The following is a 10,487-nucleotide window of genomic DNA, read 5'->3' on the forward strand; positions in this document are numbered from 1 at the left end:
AGGAGAGTTTAAGATGGAAAGATGGAAGAAATCATCACAGGCAGAATGATGAAGGGGGAGCAAAGAGTGACAGACGATGGAAGAGAAGAAAAAGAGTGAAGGGAAGATCGTGACTGAAAGAAGAGGAGGTGAAAGGGGAGACAGGAGTTGGAGGACAGTGATACAGGCAGGGTAGAAGATGCACTGAACACAGCAGTGCTTCTGTCCAGTCTTTCCAGTTCACCGACTCACCGGAAAATAGGATGAACAACTGTACAACAAGACGGGAGGGGAGAAGATACAGAGGGGGTGAAAACTAACCCAAACACTTGGTAGTAAAGTTCTTAAACTCTGAAAAACAGTTAATCCTCCAAATACAAACAGAGCTACAGAGACATTCTGTAAAATATAGCCCACTAGTAATGGAAACATTGGTGTGAATGCACTGAAGAGCACTGTTAGGATGTCACAGCTATGGTTTATGGTAACGGATAAGTGCCTGCAGAAATTCAAGTAAGGAACCTACACAGAAATATCCCCTCACACTGGAGCTTTTAGCGTCTTTCAGCCCATTGTTTTGATTTGACAGCCTGCAACTTTACTATTTAGGTCTCATCACTCACACCAGTGTTGTCTCCAGATGTAGCAGGGAACTGACAGTAACCATTTTCAGCCAAAAAAAAAGATCAGATCGATCCATTGCACACTACATATAGCAGCGAAAGAGCAGGATATTCTTCTCAGGAGTTGGTTGAGACAAAAACTGAGCTAAAAGGAGAGAGAATGCTACATGACTACAGATAAATGCTCATGTTTCATCCTGTCTGCTGGGTGTGCAAATTGGCAATTATTTGCTAATCTAAATGTGCCCAAAAAGTGCCCAAAAAATGAATGCAGGTTAAAAACCTATACATTGCTATCATACTATCATGACATTTTGTGATTTCTTTTTCTGAACTTGAAATTTTAGAATTCTGTACCCATTTGGCTGCGTTTATTCTCTCATCTTCTTGCTGACGTGATGGAAAATACATTTTGTGTAGGTTTCAACTAAGAACTTGAAATGTGATCAGTCAAACTGTGTCACACTTCAGATGAGTGACATTAATCCCATGTCAAATAACGTACGAACGTGGTTGTATTATAATCTGAAGCAACTCATGGTGTGAGAACTGCACATAATGTGATAAGAGATGTACTAAAACCCCAATTAAGTTTTTATGATGCAATAAAAATGTGAAGACATAATCAATATTCAATGCACTAAAAAAAATCTATTATGAATGTGGCTGCTATGTTTGTTTGTATGTGACTGTTTTTCCATATTTGCATGTACAGTATGCGTGTGTGTGCCTGTAAGCATCATTAAAGCCAGTTAATGGCCATGTTTTGTTGACAGACAAAAGTGTTGTTCATTCTGGTGGAAAGGACAGTCAGATCTGTCTATCTGTCTTTTCCATCACTCCGTCTCTCTAATCTCCTCCCTGTTCTCTCTCTCATTTTCTCTCCATCTCAGTGCTTGAGGAAACAGTTAAGGAAGTTAAATGGAGATTTTCTTTCTCCTTCCATTTTGTTCTCTCCTGTGTTTCCTGTCCTTCTCACTTAATCTCTCCCTACCTTGTGTTCATCTCCCATTTTCTCCTTCTTCATCCTTATTTCTATATTTTCCTCCCTCGACTCCCTCTCCCCTTATTTCCTCTCATCTTTGTCACTATCGTTCCTCCCATCCAGAGAATATTTGAGGCATTTAGTTATGATGGTTAAGGTCAGGGTAAGGGGCTACAGAGAGTAGATAAAAGATGGGTCCTTGCAAATATAGTCAACAAGGATGTGTGCAAATTCCAGTTCAATGAAACAGGCTTCCTATTTCTCGCAGGCATTTTTCTTCAATAGTGTATTTACACTGAGTAATAATCACTCTAAATGGTAGTTTTTATCTGCAGTGGCGGCTTCTGCCAGATTGCCTACCTAAACTCAAGGGATCTAGCTCATTAATACACCTGCTCTGTTTACTATTTGTTCACTTTACACTGTTTCTGAGCTGTATCAAGTTAGTATTGATGCACACGAAACATCCTACATCCTCTGGACATCCTACAGTTACTTGACATTGGTTTCCATTGTGAAGCAGACTTAGGAAAATGACAGCATTTTTTTCATCAGCAGATAAGTTTTACATTTTTTTGCAGTGGAGTAATTGAGGAGCCACAGTGAGCTGTTAGATGAAGAGCTGCACGTATTCAACTCCTCAGCAAGCTAAGCAACTTCCTGCCGTTGTATGGAAAAACACCCGCGTTGTGTGCAGCATAAAATCAGATCAGAGTTGCAATTATTACTGACTGACTTCTTTATTAAAAGACTAAGACTTTGTTTGGCTTCACTGTTATACATCACTTACTCTTTCATTGTGTTTCTGACAGGATTGAAATCTTGTTAGTGATATCTAATGGTGTGCTGAGGAGACATACTCTAAGCATTTTTCAGATGTGCTTAATTGTGAAGGGGGTGAAGTATTCTCAGCTCATTTCATTCAGATAGAGCCGTCTACCGAGTTGTGTCACCCCACTGTCATGCAGCACTGGTGATATTTACGCTAAATTCTACAGCACGTTAAGGTTTTTGCTATACATTCATAAGCCCACAGTATCTGTTCAACCTTCTCTTGTCCTCATGTGGCAGTCACACTTGCAGGACGCAGCCACATTGCATGTTTGTTTGGGGAAATCTATGTTCCACACACTATGACTGTCATAGCTCCGAGCCAGGCATCAGGTGTCAGTCTGGGTCATCTTGCAGATCTACCCTTGTGGAAAATGGAGGGCTGTAAACCCAGGACTCAGTATCTACCACTGTGGACCCAGTGTGAACTAACCTTGAGACTGAATCAGTAAAAAAAGACTTTCTTTTAGTCCAGCAGAACTCTAATGAACAAAGCTTATTTTCTACTGAACTGCCATAGTGACACCTAACGTGGTTGATTGAAAAATCTGCAGTGTGACTTCTTATCTCAACCTTGGACCCAATTAACAATGCTAATTATTTCCATTTGTAACAGTTCACAAATTAAGTAGCGTTTCATTTGAAATCATTTCAAAAAGCTTCATCAAATGAAAGAAAATTACAGATTTTTTGTGTGTGCACATGTAGATGTAGACAAAAGTTTGCATGGGCGCCAGTATGAACTGCTTTTTCTCATGGTGTGTGTGTGTGTGTGTGTGTGTGTGTCTCAATGCTCTTCACCATGTTTACTGATTAATCTCTAATGCATCACAATCAATCTCCGCCCCGCAAACAGAGATATCACTGATGGATCTCTCTGATTTGTATCAATTTACAGGACCTAATCAATAAGGTTAAACACACTTATGTGATTCCAGAGACTCATATTTTCCCCCATAACCCTATTCTTGAGAAAAGAAAAATATGTATCCTACCCAGGGTTCCTGATATAATACAAGAGAATTCAAAAGCACCATAAACTGCATCCTCCATAATGATCATGCAGTTGAATAAAAACCTCTCTAAAGCAGTTTTAGAAAAAGCTGAACACCATAACCTTGAGTGCAGGACTGTGCAGTACTGCTTTAGTTTTAGCGAGGTGTGCAAAGCAGTGTACATAGCCACATTCTGTAGCCTGTCAACTAATGCAGCTATGAAAGTGTCTATTGTTTAGAATTAGAGTTTTCACATGTCAGCTGAACAATGTAGTTGTTGCTCTCCAGAGACTGAATGTGCAAGACCTCCACTTTAATGTATATTAAATGGACACTCTCAACACTTCTAGCAGGACACAACTGCAAATTTAGGTGCAGGTGGTCTGAAAAAAATTCAAACCATGTTTCCCATTGTTTTCATCACTGTAACTATCTGCTATTTATGAATGTTACAATTTTCCAGTAGCACAATATCTATTTAAAATGTGTATAAACACGGTTTTTTTATGGGTCTAAGTGTCTTTATGTATTTATCATGAAACTATCAGCAGCACATTTTTATCAGTATTTGAAAAAAGGAAACAGTGTCCAGGGTCATTCACAGAGTGAAGAACTGAGAACGCAAATCTTCTAATCGCATACATGAGTGGAACAAACAAAGACTGAAGCTGAAGTCATGAACACCAAAAGACAAGTCTCCAGAGCTTGACAGGAAAATGCAAGAGAACGTCACCAAAGAGCCATCTGTGGAACCAGCAGAGAGGGAAAAGCCCCAATGTACTGAGGAAGCAGCCAGCGAGCCAGACCAAAGGCCTCAGCCAGTCAACCCCTGGACTAAGACAGATTTTCCTCCACTGCAAACAGGCCAAATTAGAGAGCAAACAAAGGAGGGTCAGGAAGAAAAGAAAAAGAAGACCCGGGTTCAGAAGATGTCTTTGACCCGTCAAGCCAGCTGTGTGTTTGGGCTGACCATTCCACGACAGTCTGCTGTAAAACCGACAGCTGCCTCTGCACAGAAGACAGAAGCAGAGGCAGATGTGTCTCTTGATGAGTTGAAGACCAGTGTCCAGTCTCAGGTCAGCATGGATGAAACCCAAGAGAGTCCCTGTCTAATACCTCAGGCAGAGCTTCAGCAGATCATGGGTGAGAACGAGGACAAGTTTTTTGCCCTGCTGAAAGAGAAGATATACTGGTAGAATCAGGCGGATAAGTTCTAATATCTAACATCAAAGGCAAATGAGGAGATGGAGGTCCTGTCTGTTCAGCTGTCCACACAGGCGAAGCTGCGACGGGAAGCTGACCTCAAAATACAACAACTAGTGGCAGCTCTCAAAGCAGAAAAAGAGGAGAGGATGCAGAGAAAAGACTGGCCAGAGTGGTGGACGGTAAAGGAACTAAGCGGGAGGACGACATGTCCCGTCTCCTGGCTGAACAGACGCAGGCCACATCCATCCTTAGAGCAGCGTTACTGCAGGTGCAGGAAGACCTCGACAAGGAGACGCCAGGAAAAGTCCTGCCTCCTGGAGTCTCTGAAGATCTGGAGGCTCTGGACAACATGGAGGAAGAGAGAGAAACATTCAGAGATGGACTGATGGTTAGACTGAGGAGCCTTGAACAGTGGTCAGCAACCCACGGCTCCGCATGTGGCTCTTTCATCCCACTGCTGTGGCTCCCTGTGACTTTGGAAAATAAATAATGAGTATTTCATTTAATTTTTTTTAAACGTAATTCTAAATTTGAGGATTACGGTGATCTTGTAACATTAAAATAAAACATTTTTAATTTTTTGTCCCTCAAAATATGCGTCACAAACGCCGCTGTGCGACACCCGGTGGCAACATTTTCAGGTTGACAGCTGACTGCACGATAAAGTGATAAAGTGATGACGGAACACAGAAGCAGATGGCATTTTTGGTTCGCTGCAGGTGGATCATTTAAGTTTGGATTTTTATTTCATAAATACGAGGAGGACTCAAATAGACACTGAGTATTTTATTTGAAAGTAAGCATTAACCAAGTTCGTAGTTCATAACGGAGTTAAAATTTCGTGTTCTCTGTAGCAGTTCACTGATTTCATAACTGCAACACACTATAGTTTTTTTATACAAAGCATAGAGGTAAAAAAATAAAAAAAATAAAATGTAGTGTTATCCTCATTTTAGATGTCAAAAGGGTTTTGTGGCTCTGGATGTTTTCTTTTCTGTGGGAGACGGTCCAAATGGCTCTTTGAGTATTTAAGGTTGCCGACCCCTGGCCCAGAAAATCAGATGGAAGAGGTGAAGAAAAAAACTAAAAAGAAATCACTGAGGAAAAAGGTTCCTCCAGCTCTTTAAAAGAACTAGGGGGAACCAAACTCAGTCTGATTTCTAACCTCTACCCCTACCCATCATCCCCCCGTTTTTTTTTCTGTATTCATGTGAGTAACCCACAGTGAAAATTAAGCTATTGTCACTGTGCGTGTGTGTGTGCTTGTATGTGTGTGGGTGCAGAAATAGCAACTGCTTTCCAGCTCCTTAGAAGACGTAAGCTGTGTCCCAATTCAGGGTCTGCATCCTTCGAAGTGCGCAGCCTACGTGGTCTCCGAAGGATGCGGCTTCGGAGGATCCTCCGAAGGCTACGTTAACCGTTGGTAATTGGGACAGTGCTTCGGGGCACTTCCTGGTTGCGGCATAACGTCATAACCCCCCCAAGCCGGACGAACGGCAGATAAACGGCAAAACAGACAACAAACGGCAAAACAGACAACAGACAAACAACAAAAAAAGACAGTATGGATTTAGAAGTTTGGATTTTGTTTTTTGTAATATATTTATTTATTGAAGAAGAGGAGAGGCGGTGTCGTCAGCTTAACAGAAGACGGCTGATTTTGTTTCGGCTGAGAGAGCGCAGTGGGCAGGTAACATTAACTTATTTTTAACCCATACCAATGATCATAATTAATATAAACAGACAATATATAGTTAAATGTCATTTATGTTTTATTCATTTGTAAGACTTGATAAAGGGTTTTGTTTGTAATTTTAGTACTTTGAATTGAATATGTGTATGAACCCTGTAAATAGGCTAACCCTGACTTAAATCACTGCTTTAATGTTATGTCATTAACTGGTCTAAACTGTGTAACAATCACTAGAATTGTATGTATTGTAAAATTCAATTGCTGTAGTTTAATCCTCTTGTTCTAACCCTCATGTCTCCATCCAGACAAGGCTGACTTACTGCCGCATGAACATACAAGTTCCAGTGTTACAGTTTTTTTTCAACAATCATGACACCAAACCAGATTTCCGGCTGAGCAGAGAGTCCCTGGCGGTGCTGCTGGAGCTTCTCCACCAGGAAAGACGACACGGATGGGGTGCCACAATAGAGACCTTGGTCTTCCTCTTCTGGCTGGCGAGTGGGACATCCTACAGAGTGGCTGCAAGGGTGTTCGGGATGCCTCGCTCCACTGTTCACCGCATCGTCCATCGGGTTACTGAGGAGGTGGTGGCCATTCGCCACAAGGTCATCTACCTCCCCAAGACCGCAGAAGACCTGGCGGCAGTAACCCAGGGGTTTGCAGGGCTGGCAAGACACAGAGCTTTTTGCAAAGCTGCTGGAGCAATCGACGGCTGCCATGTGAGGATCAAGCCTCCAAGCGGTCCAGATGGTCACTGCTACCGCAATAGAAAGCTGTTTTCATCCATTATATTGCAGGCAGTTTGTGACCATCAGGGCCGCTTCATTGATACGTACGTGGGCTGGCCGGGGTCGGTGCATGACTCCAGAGTACTCCGGCACAGCCCACTGTACAGGCGTGGCATCTACCCTCCTCCAGGGCACTTCATCTTGGCAGACGGCGGGTACCCGTGCCTCCAGCATCCACTCCCCCTCATCACTCCCTACAAGCGGCCAGTACAAGGTGTGGGAGCCCAGCGCTTCAATAGCCATCATTCCAGGGCACGCTCCATCATAGAGCGTGCCTTTGGAATGATGAAGACAAGGTTCAGATCCATCTTCCTCCAAGCGCTGGAGGTGCACCACACCTTTGTACCTCAGGTATGTCAGTACACAAGAGAATTATTGCTTATTGTTATATAGTGAATGTCTTTTAAGTAATTAATTGAAATTTAATTACATACACTTAAATACACTTTTTTTCTTCTCTTCTACAGGTCATAACAGCATGTGCCGTCCTGCACAACATCTGCCTGGGTGCCGGTGACATCATGGCCCCAGAGGATGGAGTGCAGGATGACATGCCGGAGGATGAGGGGGAGAACGGGTTGGAGGCAGCCAGTGGTGCTCCCTGGCGGGATCAGCTGTCTGCTGAGGTGTCTGCCCTGGAGGAGGGTATGCTTGATCATGATTACCTTTAGAGGGCAAGTATAGTCATTTTATAGCTATTCCTATTTAAAGTGTTTTGGAAACAGTTCTGCTGAAGTAATTATTGTTTTTTATGTTTTATTTTTGCCTCTTTTTAAATATTTTTAGTATCATGGCAGCCATCGATTGTGTCAGCCCTGCAACCCTGATGGACGATGTGGTGGAAAGTGGAGACAGGCGTCCCCAGTCCCGCAGATGGTATCCCACTCACAGCCAGAAGAAGGTCTTCAATGTGGCATCCCATCCAGTCCAGCAGCACCACCAGGGACTCCCACTCAGCCAAAAATGAATATATTGTAAATAGAACTTTTTTCTTTTGTAAATAGTTGTAAATTGTCCAATTATTTGTAAATACTTGTATAAAACAGAAAAAAATAAATTACATACTGTTTAACTGACAAGTAGTTCAAAAGTTTACTAAAATTGTAAATGAGTAATGAAACAGATAGAGGACTTTAACAACACAATGACAAACGCAAGTTAACAATTTCATATATTATTTAATAAATATTAATTTCAATAACAAACAACAGAACTATATACATCATAAAAAAATAAATAATCCTAATAATAAATAATAAAATAAATATAAAAATTTAACGCCTTTCCACAAACCTTTCTAATAAATTAAACAATCTCTCCATCCTCTCTCTACTCTCTCTCTCTCTTCTTTCTTCTTGTTCCCTCTGCCACCTCATGTCCTCCCTAATTAACTGTATCATGTCATCCATCTCTCTTTTCCTCTTCCTTTCCCTGGGCCTCTCTTCCTCCTCTTCCTCTTCCTCATCGTCCTGTTCACCCACTGCAGCAGCTGGCCCTGGTGTGTCCTCAGGGATGGAGGCAATTAGGACAGGCGGCACAATAGAGGGCCTCTGTCCCAACACCTCATCCATGAGGACAAACCAGGGCCAGGTGGCAGCAGTGGGCTTGCCGCCACCCACTCCCTGTCCTGTCCCTGGATCTTTGCATTCCTAAAGCAGAGGAAACCAATCGCATCAGCAGATGCAATGTTCTGCAGTGTTTATTCAAAGTATTGAAAAAACAGTGCTTCATGGACTCAAAAATAAAAGTGTTGATTAACCTATGTAGTTTCCCTATATTATCCAAACCTGCACATACTTTGTATTTTTTTTTCAGGTTGTCCCATTTTTTTTTCGCCTGTTGGGGCTCTACTTTTCCCTCCAGGCCCATTTTTTCCAGGATTGTTCTAAATAAGAGAGAAGCATGAGAAAAGGTAAATACACAAGATCACACAGATATGTGAAGATTCACAAAAAGTGGCATCAGGGCATTATTTGCCTCAACAGTTACCTCCAGCCGAGGACAGCGGTATTTTTCGCCCCGGTAAAAAGGTGATCATTTTCACCTCGGAGTTTTATAAACTCCGAGGTCTGTTCCTTGCTCCCTACAACAAAATGACATGTAAAGCAAAGGTTTTGTTATGTCAACATACTAAATGATTGTTTGATATAATAATGATAATATTGCTCAAGTGAACTATGCTCTATACTATACTATACTATACTATACTATACTATACTATACTATACTATACTATACAGTCAATAAACTATGCATTATTGACTATTCAATCAAAACGTTTACAGTATTTACAGCCTAGACATACAGCTGGGCTCACAACACCGTTAACTTTATTTCTTGAGCTGCATTCAGCTTTGACAGCTCCTGTCGTTTGTAAGAGGGGTGAACTGTAACATATGACAGCAAATTTACCTGATGTGAGGTATACGAATATCAGCTCAGTTACAAAAGGTATAAGTTAACATCCAAGCTTGTGACAACTGAAAGTGTTACCGTTACCGTTAACTGAGCATCTCGTATCAATGGTTAGCCTTCAGCTACATCAAATTGCTCATCCTACACATTCCGATGGTTACGTGTTAGTGTAATGTATTTTAAGAGGTAAGACCCGTATTGATCTCCTGGCCTTAAACAAAAACCTGTTACTTACATTTGAATGCGTATTCTCCGCTGCTGCTGGCGGTGCTGCTGCTGCTGCTGCTTGCCATTGCCGTTAGTACAGGCGCGCAAAGCATCTTGGGATATGTGAGGCCACGAAGGATGGTAGTGATGCATCCTCCGAATTCAGGGAAAAGTGGGACGCATTAGAAGGGCGCATTTTAAGGACCCTTCGATTTTTGGCGAATTGGGACAGCCTTCGCGCAGCGTTGTGACGTAAGCGGCCTTCAAATGCGCACTTCGAAGGATGCAGACCCTGAATTGGGACACAGCTACTGACAAAATGGCATCATGCCCAGCTGGGTTTCAGGTGCGCCCTATTACACACATTTCTCTCACTTTGTGTTTCTTTGTCTTTCTTCCCTAATAACTCATTCTTCTCCTCTATCTGTCGTTTTCTCTGGATCTCTCTCCTTTCTTGTTTCAGTCCACTGTAAATTCATCTCTCTCTTCCCTGACTTTATTTGTCTTCCTCTTTGGTCTGACTCTGAGCTTGTCAGTAAAAGGTCCACCATTACTCTCTCTTTCCTCCTTAAATATCCCCCCATCCTACACTCCATCACCCAGGATGGCAGGAGGGATGGAAGCTGGAAGAGAGGGGGACTGAAGAGGAGGCGGAGAGGGATGGAAAATTTGAAGAGAGAGGAGGGGGAGATGAGACATTTCAATGCAAACTAAAGGCATTAATCTAGAGAGAGCTAACAGCTTTCCACATGATCTATGCTGAGT

Source organism: Toxotes jaculatrix, chromosome 10 (genome assembly GCF_017976425.1).
Source record: "Toxotes jaculatrix isolate fToxJac2 chromosome 10, fToxJac2.pri, whole genome shotgun sequence".
In the NCBI taxonomy this organism is placed as follows: domain Eukaryota; kingdom Metazoa; phylum Chordata; class Actinopteri; family Toxotidae; genus Toxotes; species Toxotes jaculatrix.